Raw genomic sequence first — 14,536 nt, 5'->3', positions numbered from 1 at the left:
TTATTACAATTCTAAGAGCAGATGCGTTAATCTCAAAACCAAGAAACAAAACAGCATAGTCACGATATGGCAATTTTGATAAGATTTCATTGAGGCAAGAATTGCAAACATCAGAACATAACACGGAGTCAACATAGGTCAACTTTAGCAGAGCATCATCAATGTGTCAGTTCAACAAAGCATAGTTTCAGTCGTTTGTCTATTTGCGTCACTTTTAGTGAACCCCTGTCCTAACCACTGATTAGCATTAGCATGTTGGGCTTCATCAAAACAATTTAGAACACCAATTTGAAAAACATCTAGCTACGGTCTCTGTCAAAAGTAAGCAGTTGGTACCTAGAAAGGAAAAGCAAACAGACAAATCACAATATCATTGTCATAGTTACCCTCCAAGGTTTAGGTCAGCACTCAGGTTCAGTCTTCGTCTCAGAACTCAGCTCTGGGGCAAAAGGGGCACTTCCCTCATAAGGAGGCAAAGTGTAAATGGGCAAATCTAAGGACAAGGATGGTTCTAAGAAAATCAGCAAAGTCACCAAACAGAGTGACAAAGTTTCTGGATAAAATCAATAGCATTCCTTAACCCACCTAAATGGCTCCCCATGTCATGGGTTTTTATCCCTTTCACGTAGTACATTCCCCTAAAATTTCATTGGCTTACGGTTATACCCCACTATCTTTACCCTATTAGAAAACGGGTTATGTCATTAATTTTTCCCCCCACATTATTTTACATACATTTTATTGGTCCATGTAATTGACGTCTTCGGAGGTAGCACGTCCGGTATGATTTAATCCTTCTGTAATTCTTTGAACATCTTTTGGTCAGTAGCTCCATTGTCTTCACTGGTTTAAACGACCTTGTACATTACACTAATTTACACTGTTGCATTTTAGTTAACATTTCTACAAGCAAGATGAATTTCATGGGAACGGATCCACTATGGTTACATTCAGCTTCTAGTTTGAAGAAAAACAAGAGGTCATGTCCTTTTGCGAGTCAGCACACTGCACGTAAGAAAAAATCCATTTGATTTGAGAGCCAGGCAGCTAAGCTTCGGCTCATGCTAACTTAAGGCCTACAAGATTCATTTAGCATTATTGTAATAACATAATCATTAGTAATTAGTACAAAACCACACTTTAATATCATTTTTATCAACATTAGTCATTTCTATTAGTTCCCGTATAGATTGGCGGCCACTCCCCGTAGTCACATTTCAAGTGCACGTTTAAGCAAAATGTATTAATGCAATTTCTATGCGGCATTATCACATATTAGTTCATAAACATTTCATGTTAATATAGATTATATAAGCTACGCTCTCTCACATCCAAACAGTATCTTTCTCCTTTATGGGGTCAGAACCCTGGGGGAAAAAGAGCAAAAGCTCACAATGTTTTCCCCTGTAATTTTTTTAACAGATGACAGGTCCTCAAAATATCATACACTATTGTTTATAGCAACCTCATTTTGTAGCATACATGTAAAGGCTTTGTAGTTTGCTCAAAGCTCTACAATACCCACAGGCAGCAATTGAGATGTGGTTTACAATGTTTTATCACACTGTTACAAACATTATTCGTATATCAACAGAAAAAGTAATAGTAATTGGGATGAAATTAAAGCTGTATTTTTAATACACCAAGGAATCTAAGTTTAGAGCTGGGGGATCTTTGGGACACTCCTAATTCCTGATTGCCAGCAATGGCAGCAGTTTCAGAGTAGGTGTCTAAAAAATTGTTTTGTGAACACTGATTTACAATAGGAAGCTAAATATATCAATAATTGCACTATTTGACAGCAAATGTCCTACCACCTCGCATTCACACTTGTACCAATTAATAAAGTAGTCCACACGTGTATTGCCTAAGACAGGAAATGCTCATGATTGTAACAATTGGAAGCGCAAAAAAGAAGAATGGATACATGTTGATTTGTAGGATGTAGGTAGCTGCTGTATTTGAGTCTAAGGTCATCTGGCACCCAAGAAAATCTACCAACCAAAGATATTTCTATATATACTTGCAACCTGGATGTGCCATCAGTAGTGTGACTTGTGTGAATGCCACCAATTTTTCATACCAAGAACGCCATGAACAAGCCACATATTGGTAACATCAGAATTTCCTCACATTTCTGTAATGGAAAATTCTGTAATTTGTGAGAAATGTCAAAACCCCCACCATACAGTATTTCTCCACTTCCTCCAATAAAATAATACCTCACCTGTGTAGATGGGCCTGTCAGAAGTGGCAGAAAAAAAACACATCTGTGACGATGGAAAGTCAATATGCTATTAGTGTGGCTTCACAAGGTCACTGTTTTGGTCTACTCCTCTCCTGTGCAACGGGCCCACCCACACATATGGGATACATTTTTACTGGGATGAGTGTGGGAGCTTTCGATGGAGCTTTACTATATGGCTGAATTTCAATAGCTTTGTGGCATAGAACATTGGATGAATTGAGATCTTCTTTCCCATACTTTGGCATTTACAGGAGATTCTGGTTGTAGTATGTCATGAAAGTCATATCTTGGATTACCCTTTTTCTCTAGTTTTTAGAAGTATCCAGAGGTGTTCGGTTCCATCGGTGACTGCTGTTTTGGTCTTTAAAACCATTGACCAGTGCTTCTTAACCTCTTGACTTCTGTGAACCCCTACTTACTGGAATCAGGAGACCGCCAGTGAATCAATATTGGAATTCAGGGAACCCCAAGATATAATTATTGGAAGCCAAGGATGCCAGCTTAGGCAAATTAGATTATTAGAATCTCAAAAATACAGAAACATGCATTGAAAACAAATACACACATAATGAAAGATTTTATTTAATACACAAATAAATGTTAAAAAATTGAATTTTTCAAGTTAATGGGAAGGTTTCTAAATTCAAATAAGACCACCCATTGTCCATGCTATATTCTGTTATTGCACTGCTCCCACCAATCAGTCTGAGGACACCAACTTAATTTTTGGCCTACAATTTCAAATTCCTTCCTATTCAATAAACAGTTTTCTTATTTTCAATTTTCAATTTTGCTTCTTTATTTGCATACACATTATTAATCTGTTAATATCATTTCATTTTCTAAGCAGGCGCTGAGCCCCTGAGTAAGCGTTGTGGACACCCAGGGGTCCTCAGATCCCAGGCTAAGAAATGCTGCTATTGACATCCCAATAAAAATCTCAACATCAAAACATTCCTTTATGCCTATTATGTGCAGTCCTTCTCAAACCCATGCACAAGTCACAGATGTCTGACTGGCCCCACTCAGTAGAATCAGGGGAACACAATTTTGGTTCAAGCCTTGGCTGGGTTAGTTTTGTGTGAGGAAGAAAACAGGAAATGATCATCATCATCATAACAACCTTTATTCGGTCATGAAACATCAAAGCATACAGCCATAATACTCCATATAAATTACAAAAATAGATAAAACAATTAAAATCATCATACAATACCAGCACAATAAAATTAATCAATTAATTTTAAGCCCCAGAGCATACATAATTAACACAATTGATCAAACATACATAAAAAGATATACATTACTAGTTTTTTAAAAGGTGAGTACGTGTATGACATACAGCCAAAAGGAACTTGCTAACTGCATGAACCAAGACGGTTGAAGTATCGCTCTTTAAAATCCTAAGGGCAATAACATGTTGTCTAATGCCCAGATTCTGGCAAACTGGACGAATCCACATGCCCGAGCTGAAACATATGCTGTGCAAAAGAACAAAAAGTGTTCAACCAACTCAGAGGCACCGCCAGAAGCCGGGCATAATTTAGATACAAACAATGCTCTCCACTTACTAGTGAAAGACATTAGCGGCAAGCAACCATTACCGAAACGGACATACAAGCTTTTACCTAAGGATTCAGGAATGAAATCTAAAAACGATTCATACTGGAGAAACCATTTAAATTCAAGAAATTGGTTGGTCAGCCGCCCATGAGTTGAGTCAAGGAGATGAGTATTCCTAACATACGATCAATAGGATAATTTCAAAGATTGCTTCTGGGCCTTCCCTAGTCCCTGAGGATTCTCCCAATAGCTCCTGAAACCCAGAACACAAAACCAATTTGACAAATGCTTAAACTATGGGATAGAGGCTACATTAGGTCTTTTTAAAAGTTCAAAAAAGTGAGTCCCTATAAATAGCAAGCTCCGGAGTAGACCAAATCCTTACACAGAAAATTAGCGGTCTTAGGGCTAACATATCTGGGATATGATTGAACCCAAGATCCCAAAAAATAGGAAGCAGAGGAGTACTGCTTGGACACGCAAGTAGTACTCAGGCGAAGCAATTTTCACTCACAGATAGTTTATGAGTTTTGCAAAAACTCCACACCTCCGTGCCATAGGCAGCATTTTGTGCATTTGCCAGGTAAATCTTTAGAGCTGGAGAGACAGTTCTCATGCCAGTTCTTTTATATAAACGCAAGATAGCACCTGATCTGTGCTGGAGAAGAGACACACTCCTACTAATTTGATCATCCCAGTTGAAATTATTAGAGATCCTAACATCCAAGTAATTTATCAAACTGACTTTGTCCAAGGGAACTCCGTCTACTGTGGTAGTGCATCTCAATTTGGTTTTGCTGACATTCAATCCCAGCCCACGGTCTGCACAAAATGCTGTAAACTTATTAACAAGAGTCTCCCATTGGAGTTTTGGAAATAAGGAGGGGGTCATCGCAAACAGTAGTATAGTGATTTTTTGAGCATTTAAAGAAGGAGCATCATTCTGTCAGAGAGACACAGCCTGAACCACCTCATTTATATACAAGGTGAATAGTGTTGTTGCCAGTACACAACCTTGGCGAACCCACGTTGCATAGAGATTTGGTCAGTCAGTTCTCCCTGATTGCCCCAACTCACCTGAGCAAAGGTGCCCTCATATAGCCACTGTAAGAGATGAATTATGTTCACTGGAATACCTGTTTTGTTTAGAACCTCCCACAATGTCCCTCTGGGGACAATATCAAATGAGGACTGGAGGTCCACAAAAACAACATACAAGTCTTGTTTGGCAAGAGATACGTATTTCCAATATAAGAGGACCAACCAAAGGACTTGATCCATAGTTTTTGATTTGGGAGCGGAAGCCCACCTGGATGGGGGACAACACTTGATTGACTTCAGCCCAACCTAGCAGCCTATCCAGCAGCTGTTTAGCAAAAGCAGTTTTAAGGTTATCTATGAGGCTGATGGGTCTTTAGTTAGCGGGAGAACTAACTTCACTCTTCTTGTAAATAGGTATTATTTTGACCTCTTTCTAGGTACTTGGCATCTGGCCCCCAGCTGCTATTGCACTGGATATCATGTTATCATAATTAAACCAAATTTACAGCTCCAAATCCAGTGGTATCTTGTCTGGATTAGAGGCTTTAGAGGGTTTTAAGGAGTCAATTGTGGCAGTGGTTTTCCCCAGAGTAAAGACAATGCAGTTATCAAAGTTACCGAAGCCCACCCCTGACCCACCTGACCCACCTGGCAGTGAATGCATTTCATCCAACTGAAGAGGGAAAGAAGCATAAATGAATAAATAACAGGGTGGAGCATATAGGTTGGTAAAATGATCCACCCAAAACTCTGGTTGTATAAATGTACAATTAGGACTCCTACGCTCATTATGCCTATTAGAAAGTAACTTCCAAAAGGTCACATTGTCATTTCGTCTAGTTGCATCAAGCAAGTTCTGCCAAAGTGAGTCTTCACAGCTTTTCTTTGCCTGTGCTATAACCATATTGTAGGCTGATCTGGCTGATCTAATAGTGTCCTGTGAGTGAGACACAATAGCTGACTTTAATACTGCTTTAGCCGTAGAGCAATTATTGTTAAATCACTTCTTTTTTTATGTGAAGTAGCAGTTCGCTCAGCAGTAATCTTCCTATAAAAAGTGTTCTGTAATTCAGGCACCAGCATATCATGTATGCTGAGGATTGGAATATTTCTGACCTCATTCTCTTCATAGATAGCCATAGCATCTATGAATGATTTATAAATCTCCTTTAGCAAGTTGGGATTAGACATCACTTTTGGCCAGCTAACACGTTTGTGGTTGTTATCCACTAATGGCTCAGGGACCATAGTGGAGTGAGTGAACTGATATCTCCTAAATACAGAGCTACGTAAAGTAAGAAGAAGAGGATTGTGATCACTGCCATGGCGGAAGTCGACCCTTGTGTCTTTCAGCATTGGCCACACCCTAACATCCACTAAAAAGTAGTCAATGACACTTGTAGACTGGCCGCGCTTGAAGGTGGGAGCATTGCTGGGATCAGAGCATAGACGACCATTACAAGCCCTTAGCCCTTGCTTGAAGCACAGCGATGTCAGCTGAAGGGTGGCACAAGAGCAAATACACAATTGTTTAACTGTCAATTGTGGAATATCCCAGTGTTCATCCTCATCTGCCATCAGGTCAGAGTTACTGAAAGAGGGTTCAAATGTGCAGTTAACATCACCTTCAACCACTAAATTAAGAGAATAGTGCAATGTATAGATAAACTCAGTTAACTGAGCCAAAGTATGGGACAATACTCCCCGTGATACTGACCTAGCATGTACATTAATTACTATTAAAATGAAACCTCAGTTAAATTTGAGCTCTAAACCTAATATATCAGGGGAATCTATTGTTAGGGCTAAGTGATTACATTGCAGGTTCTTGTTTAGCAGTATCAAAAGACCCCCCCTTGGCCCGACCACTACTCCCATCTGCAGGTTGGGCATCCACACAGTAGGATAAAAAGCCATACAGGAACACTGGGCCAATGGAATATGCATATATCCTGCTTGTTTACGTAGGCAGCCCACTCAGGATCCACTAGTTTATTACCCAGCCAGATTCCAAGGCATAGGTGGTCATTCTGAACATGGCGGTAAACACCGCACCACCGGAGATGGAGGTAACTATCGCCAACAGTCTGGCAGTTAGGACCGCCAAATAATGAAGCTCATGAGAAACAAGTGGCGGTCCATCCACACACCGCCATTTTTGTAGTCCTGACAACGATGGAGGAGGCTGCCCTCAGGCTGTCAGAAAGGCCCTACCCGCCCACCAAATAATGAAACACCACACTGCCATCAGTTCCTGGGTGGGAACCACCGCCAGGCAAAGTGTGGCGGAAACGAAAAAAGTACACAGTTACACATGCACCCCACCCACCCCGCAACACACTCCCAACCCCTCCCACCATCCCAAGCCATACATATCGTAACAAAATGTACTTACCAGACACAAGCTAACAAATACATGCACCAAAGTGCACACCTGTGCACACCACACCCCCACAGTGAAACACTGCACAAAGGCTCAATATTGTGCCAATGGCACTGCTGGGCCAAGTAAGGCCATTAACCAGTCCATCATAAAGTCTCTGTAGGGCAAAATAGCAGGGCATCAATGAGGCAGCCAGGCACCTTAGGGAACAGAGGCAGGGGGTGACGGTGGTGGGGACTTAGGTCCGGAAGGGGGGGTCTTGGGCTTAGGTTTGGGAAGTGGAGGGGGTTTGACCTTACCCTCGGAAGGAGGGGGAGTGGGCCTGGACCGGGGGGCAGTAGTGGGACCTGGGGCAACACGGGGCTTCTTCCCCCCTGGGGAAGCGGCATGGGAATGGGAAGGGCAGACTGGGGCGGACTTAGACGAAGAATAAGTGGACTGAGCAAGGACATGGGTACATTTAGGGACAAGACAGGGTGGGCCAGTGGGTTCAAACAGGTCAACGTGGGATAGGAAAAGCTTCTTAGGTGCAGTTGGAGGGGATCTGGAGGTAGGTCTGGCAGTGGAGAGTGAGGGAGTGGTCGTACCAGGTGTTGGTGTGCCGGAAGTGGATGCAGGTGCCTGTATAGTATGCTTATGTGTGGTATATGTGTGTTGTGTGGATCTGTGCGAACGTTTGAGTGTTTTGGGAGGAGGGGGGTGGACACAGTGGGAAAAGACAGGCTGCCACTATAGATGGATGTTGTCTGGGTGTCTGCAGGTCTGGTGAGTTTGCTGCAAGTGTCTGTGAATGTAGTCGTGGTGAATGCAGGTGTGGTGTCTGGGGTGCATGTCTGGATGTCAGATGTTGTGGTGGATGAATGAATGGGGGCAGCAGTGACTGAGGTGCAGTGCGTGTGGGTGTGCATGGTGAGGTGACAGACGGGGTGGTGGGGGAGGCTGACACACTGGGGGAAGTGGATGCTGTTGTGTGTGCTTTCGTATGTTGGGGGTGTGCCTGCCTGTGGTGGGAAGTGTGGTGCTTGTGTTTCTCTGTGTGCTACTTGTGTGTTGATCTGTGTGCATGGCTGTCTGTATGTGTGTTTGGGATGGGTGAAGGGAGTGGGGTGCTGGAAGGGGTAGAGGTGGTGGGAGGGGGGATGGGAAAACCAGGAGACCAGAGCTTTAAAAGATCTCTGTAGGCCAGACATGGCACAGTGAATGCCATCCAGGTATGCATTGCATTGCTGCATTTGAGATGTTAGCCCCTGAATGGCATTCGCAATGGTTGTCTGCCCTACAGAGATGGTCAATAGCCTCCTCTGTGAGGGCAGTAGGGCTGATTGGGGCAGAGGATGAGGTGCCTCGAGCGAAGGAGACACCCACCCTCCTGGGTGAACGGGCACAGGCAACTCGGTGGGGAGCAACTGGGAGGGCGGTGATGGAATGGGGAGTGATGGAAGATGACAAAGAATGGGTGGGCCCAGTAGGGTCTGCCACCACCAGGGAGCTGCCATCGGAGGAGGTATCAGAATCACTACTTACAGTGGTAGTTGCCTCCCCCGTGGTACTTCCCTCACCCTCCAACTCACTGGTAACCCTTGGCGTCAGTAGACTCTGCCTCCTTGGAACCGTGGGCTGCCTCATTCCCACTCGCCGGTGCCTCAGCTCCCTCACCAGATGATGCTAATGTACACAGGGACACAAGAGCACAGGGGTGAGGAAACAAAACAAGAAAGAAGTATGTCAAATCCTGAAAATATGTACATTTTGGGTCACAGTCACTCACACCCAGGTCAGGCACGAACCCTCAGCAAACACAATATACGTAATGAATGTGCCCCTGACTAGTAGGCATGACCCCAGCATATACCACATAACCTTCAAGAAACACGACTCTGATACACTGTGTGAAGTACACCCATGAGAGACCATGCCAAGCCAATGCAATTACAAGTTAATTAGGCCATAATTAATACCAAATGACAGAATGGGGACCCCTCATAGGCCTACAGACCCTACCAAATTTAGCTATGACACTATCCCAAGAATGTGGAGGGAGGCAGGACTGCAGGGACACACCTGTCTAAGTGCCTGGCACTACAATGCATGCATCCCACAACACCCAAATACACCCATCAAAGTGGTATCACAACAGTGTTGGAACTCACCCCCATATGGCTCCTGTGCTGCCTTCAAGCACCCATCCAAATCCGGATAGGCCACTGCCAGAATGCTGGCCATTAAGTGGGTCAGGGTCCGACGGGCACCCCTTCCTTATTGGGATGCCTTCCCCAGCTAGGACTCTCTGCTCTTCCTGGCCCAGCGCCTCAGGTCCTCCTGCCGCTTCCTGCAGTGGGTGCTCCGTGAGTTGTAGACCCCCATGGTCCGCACTTCCTTGGCGATGGCTTGCCACAGGCCTTTCTTTTGCTGGGCGCTGACCTGCATGGGACACACAGAGAAAAGAAACAGACGTCAGTGTGTTTGCCCCGTACACAATTGCCATGCCCTTTCATACTGACATGGCCCATGTAGACTCACACATCGAACACACATTCATACAAGCATCCGCCACAATCACACACATCTAAGGATGACAGATGGCAACTCACCTGCTCCTCTGGTTGCCCATACAACTTCGCATACAGGGGTAGGATCCCGTCCACCAGATTTTCTAGCTCCTCGGTGGTGAAGGCCGGGGCTCATTCCCCTGTGACACGCACCATGTCAGGGACCCGAGTCAGGACACAGCAGCACACACAGTAGAGTACTACCCTTCACGTGATGCTGGAGTCAAGTGTCAAGAGTCTGTCAAAATGGCGGTAGATACCGCAGCGGTGTGCACCATCACCGCCGGCAGCGATCATGATTGGCCCAGGTTACCCATTGACAACCATATAATCCAATGATCAGGTGCACTGCAGTGAACATCGACTAACGCCAGTCGAATTAAGTCACTTCCACACTACTATACCTGGATGGCAGGAGGCTGCCATTTTGCTTCCACCACATCTCAATATCCTTGCCGGGGGATTCATCCATGGCCCCATTCTCTCTCTCATTCGTGGATTACTGACATGATTCCTTAATCCACACATGTAGTCACGGTTGGAAGTGTGTATACAATGTGATGCCATTATGAAAGAGAAACCTCAGCACACATTAGCCTGACGGTGTACCTCACTCTTCTTTGTTTGTGTACGTCACATATGTGATGCATTTTGAAAGTACAGTGACATCATGTGATGCAAGTGTATGTTGACAATCAAAATTTGTTCTTTCCTCCCCCATAGGTACGGACCCATGTGGCGAGGGAGGGCCTCATCTGTTTACAGACCCCTGGCAGACCTGGGCACTATGGAGGAACATCACATCATTATACCTACCAACTTATTAGAGCTACAATCCATGACCTCTGTGCGTTAATGGATCCTGTTCTTAAGCCGGCCAATCGGAATCAGAATGCCATCCCCAACAACTGTGCAAGTGCTATCTGTGCCCCATTTCTTGGCCACAGGCTCATTCCAGGTGACAGTGGGCATGGCTGTAGGGGTCTCACAGCCAATGTTCAGCCACATCCTGTCCAATTTCCTGGAGGCATTCGTTCAACACTTGCAAACTTATGTCCAGTTTCCCCAAAGGGCTGAACTCACTGCCACCAAATCTGGATTCTATGCCTTCGCTAATATCCCCCATGTGATAGGTGCCATTGATGGAACCCACATAGCCCTTATGCCCCCAAGAGTGAATGAACAGGTGTATAGGAATCGTAAGAACTATCACTCCATGAATGTACAATAGGTGCGTACTGCTGATCAGTACATTTCACATGTCAATGCCAGGTTCGCAGGATCATTCCATGATTCATTTGTCCTGAGAAACAGCAGTGTGCCACACATGATGGGACAACTACAGGGGGACAGAGCTTGGCTCACAGGTGAGTGTGTATGACACTGGATCAGTTACATAGCTGACAGCCAGGCTGTATGCAAGTAAAAGCCGTTTGTTCAAGTCGTCTTTCACCAATTTTTGCAGGTGATTCTGTCTACCCCAACTTGCAATGGCTCATGGTAGTACTAGGAGGGTGATAGAGCACACTATAGGACTCCTGAAGGCAAGATTTCATTGTCTCCAGCTCTCTGGAGGATCCCTGTGCTATATCCCTGACAAGGTGTGTAAGGTGGTGGTGGACTGTTGCATGCTGCCAGCTTGGCTGTGAGGAGAGGTATTCCCCTTCTGGAAGAGGAGGGTGCTGTCCAACCAGCCCTGCAACCTCAGAGGAGGAATGAGAGTGATAATGAGGAAGAAGAGGGGGAAGATCTCAGCTCCAGGACCCAGCTAATCCGGCTATACTTCCAGTGACTCTAAGGTACTGTTCAATCATGCTGATGTCTTCACTGCACAGTTTCAGTCTGTCTCTTGTAATAAGTACTGTGGTGTCTTTTGTCAGTAACAATGCTAAATTATGACTTAAGTGGCATATGCCAGGGAACGCAGTTTTAGGTACAGTGTGACATACTTCAGACACTACAGTGTGTTGGATCCCCTCCTGCAATAAAAGTGGGATTATGATAGTAACTGGCTAATGCATTCACATTCGCAATTGATCTCTCATATTGATTACGGACATATAATTTGAGTGCACAGGTGTATTTATTCAATGGCAATATATACATACATGTTGGGACAGTGAAAGGGAGTGGGCACATGGTGAAAAACATACTCAGGTACATATGTTCAGCTGTTCGTTGCACTGGGGTATAATCCATGTGGCCATTGGAAGATGGTGTGATGGCAGTGGCATGTCAACAAGGTAGCTCAGTGGCATACAAGGGAGACAGTTCAGGGCAGAGTCACTTCCTGGCACTGGGCTTGGCAGGTGTTTCAGTGGCATATCTGGGTCTGAGGGCACATTTGTGAATGTGCAGCTGGGCTGCAGGGGTAGGGGTGCTGGCGTCCTGTGAGTCCTCTGGCAGTGCCACCAGTCCAGTGGATGCTGCAGATGTACATAGCAAGGCAGTGTCCTTGCTACTGGTAGGGGCTTGCAGATGGAGGAAGGACTCAGACTGGCTGTGGTACTGGTACTGCAGCACCCCTGCAATGGAGGCCATGGTGGCATTGAGCTGTTTCCATTCCTCTATGGCCTCTTGGTGGTATGCTATCTGCAGCCTATGATTCTGCTCCAGGGTGGCCAGGATCTGGCCCATCCTGTCCTGTGTATGGTGGTATGCTACCAGTACCTCAGACATCACCTCGTGGGCTGCTGCATCCATCCTTTGACCACCACCCTGGGCCACTGATGCTCCCTCCTGGCCCTAGCCCCCTGTGCTGTGTCCCCTGCACAGGTCTGGCAGTCTCACTTGCACTGGGCCCTTCATCATCCTGCCTGTTGGTGGATGGTGACTCTGGCCTCTCTACATGTGGGCAGCCAGTCCATGGCCAGGTGACACTGATGTGGGGTCGTTTGGCCAGAGCTGATGATAGTGACTGAGGTGTTTCAGTGGTGTCCTAGGTGGGGCTTCTGGAGGGTGACAGTCCAGGACTGTGGGTGGGATGGGCCAGGGATTTCCTCTGTGTCCAGACATTTCACTGCACTCTCTTGTGGGGGGCCTCCGTCTTCAAGTGGAGGACTGGCACTCCTTGATGTCTCCGTCCGGGTGGCATGGGTGATGGTGCTTGTGTGTGAGAGAATAGACATGTGGGTGTCCTGTACTTTTTGGCAATTGCTGCCCTGGTCTGCACTATTTGATGCTTATATTCCCCTGTAGTGGCATGCAACGTCCCTTTGTGTACATTTTGGTGCATTGTTTGTGTGGTTTGGAGGTGCATTGTGGGTGCTGTACTGCCACTGGGATTCCATGCAGGGGTAGGTGACTGTGCACAGGGGGCTGGATGGTGATTTGTTTGTGGTATTCTGGGCATGCAGGGGCCTTGGATGTGGGTGTTGTGGACTGGGTAAGGGATGGAGTCCTGGTGGTAGTGAGGGGATGGGGTGATACATACATTAAAGGTGTGGTGACTGTTAAGGTATTGTAGTTGACGTACTCGAGTCAGTCCTCCTGTGAGTCCGGTGAGGCCCTCCGGGTGCAGGATAGCCAGGACCTTCTCCTCCCAGTCAGTGTATTCGGGGGGAGAAGGTGGGGGACCACCACTGGTCTGCTGTACGGCTGTCAGGGAGACCAGGTTCTCGGGGCCTGCGCATGTTCCCAACATGTCCACCACTAGACAGCTCCAAAACTCCAATAGATATACCACAGAGTCCAAGAGAGGGAAAAGGGGATTAGGTAGGGAACAGCAGGGAAGGAGACCTGCAGGAAGCAAGAGGTTAAACAACACAATGTCAAGATATAATCACATCGACTTTCAATAGACTATGGTTCTAAGAATTCTTATACTGTAATAATGGATAACCTAGCACATGACTATAACTAGGCCTCAAGAAATCTAGGTACCTGGAAAAATCAAGAATGGGTTAATACAATGTTTCATTTGAGCTTTTCAGGAAATATCATATACTGTCTAGAATACAAGAACCTTCTTCAAAATAGTTTCAGAAAAACCTTGCATTTTTACAGGAGCACAAAGGCTATCTGAACATTCCATGAAAAAAACAACAGGAAATGTACTAGGAGCTTAATTAGCACAAAGAATGCCACACTTTGACTTAAGCGTTTTGAGAAAACCAAAAGCTCAGGATAAATGTGTGCACCTCAAAAAACACTACACACCAAAGTATTCAATGCCATGAAAAGATTGCGCGCACAGCTGATCTGAAAACCAATGAGTTTACTGCCAGAAAAGAATCACGCACCTTGCTGCCGATTCGTAGTTTCACAATGCTAATATCATGAAATGATCGCGCACACTGTTGACGATCTGAATGTCAAGGTTAAATGCCAGAAAATGAATTGCGCACCATGCCGATGCGAAATACACAATGCAAATATCATGAAATTATCACGCACACTGTTGACGATCTGAATGTCAAGGTTAAATGCCAGGAAATAAATCGCGCACCTTGACGATTCGAAATACACAATGCAAATATCATGAAATGATCGTGCACACTGTTGCCGATCCAATCAAGAATATGTAAATGTCATGAAAACACAATCACGCACACAAGGAGTTTCACAACTAGGCCAAAAAACTTGAATGACTTTGAAAACGGCGGTCGGGGGCCCAGCCCAACCTCCGCCTAACCGCCCTGCTAAAGGATCATCAATATAATGAGGGCAGGCCTGGAAATATCATTGTAGGCCTCTGGAACCGTAGCTCAGGAAGTTGCTGCTGCTCTGCACCGGGAACTCTGAATACTGAGC

Source organism: Pleurodeles waltl, chromosome 5, assembly GCF_031143425.1.
Source record: "Pleurodeles waltl isolate 20211129_DDA chromosome 5, aPleWal1.hap1.20221129, whole genome shotgun sequence".
NCBI lineage: Eukaryota > Metazoa > Chordata > Amphibia > Caudata > Salamandridae > Pleurodeles > Pleurodeles waltl.
Note: the sequence above shows the minus strand (reverse complement) of the source record.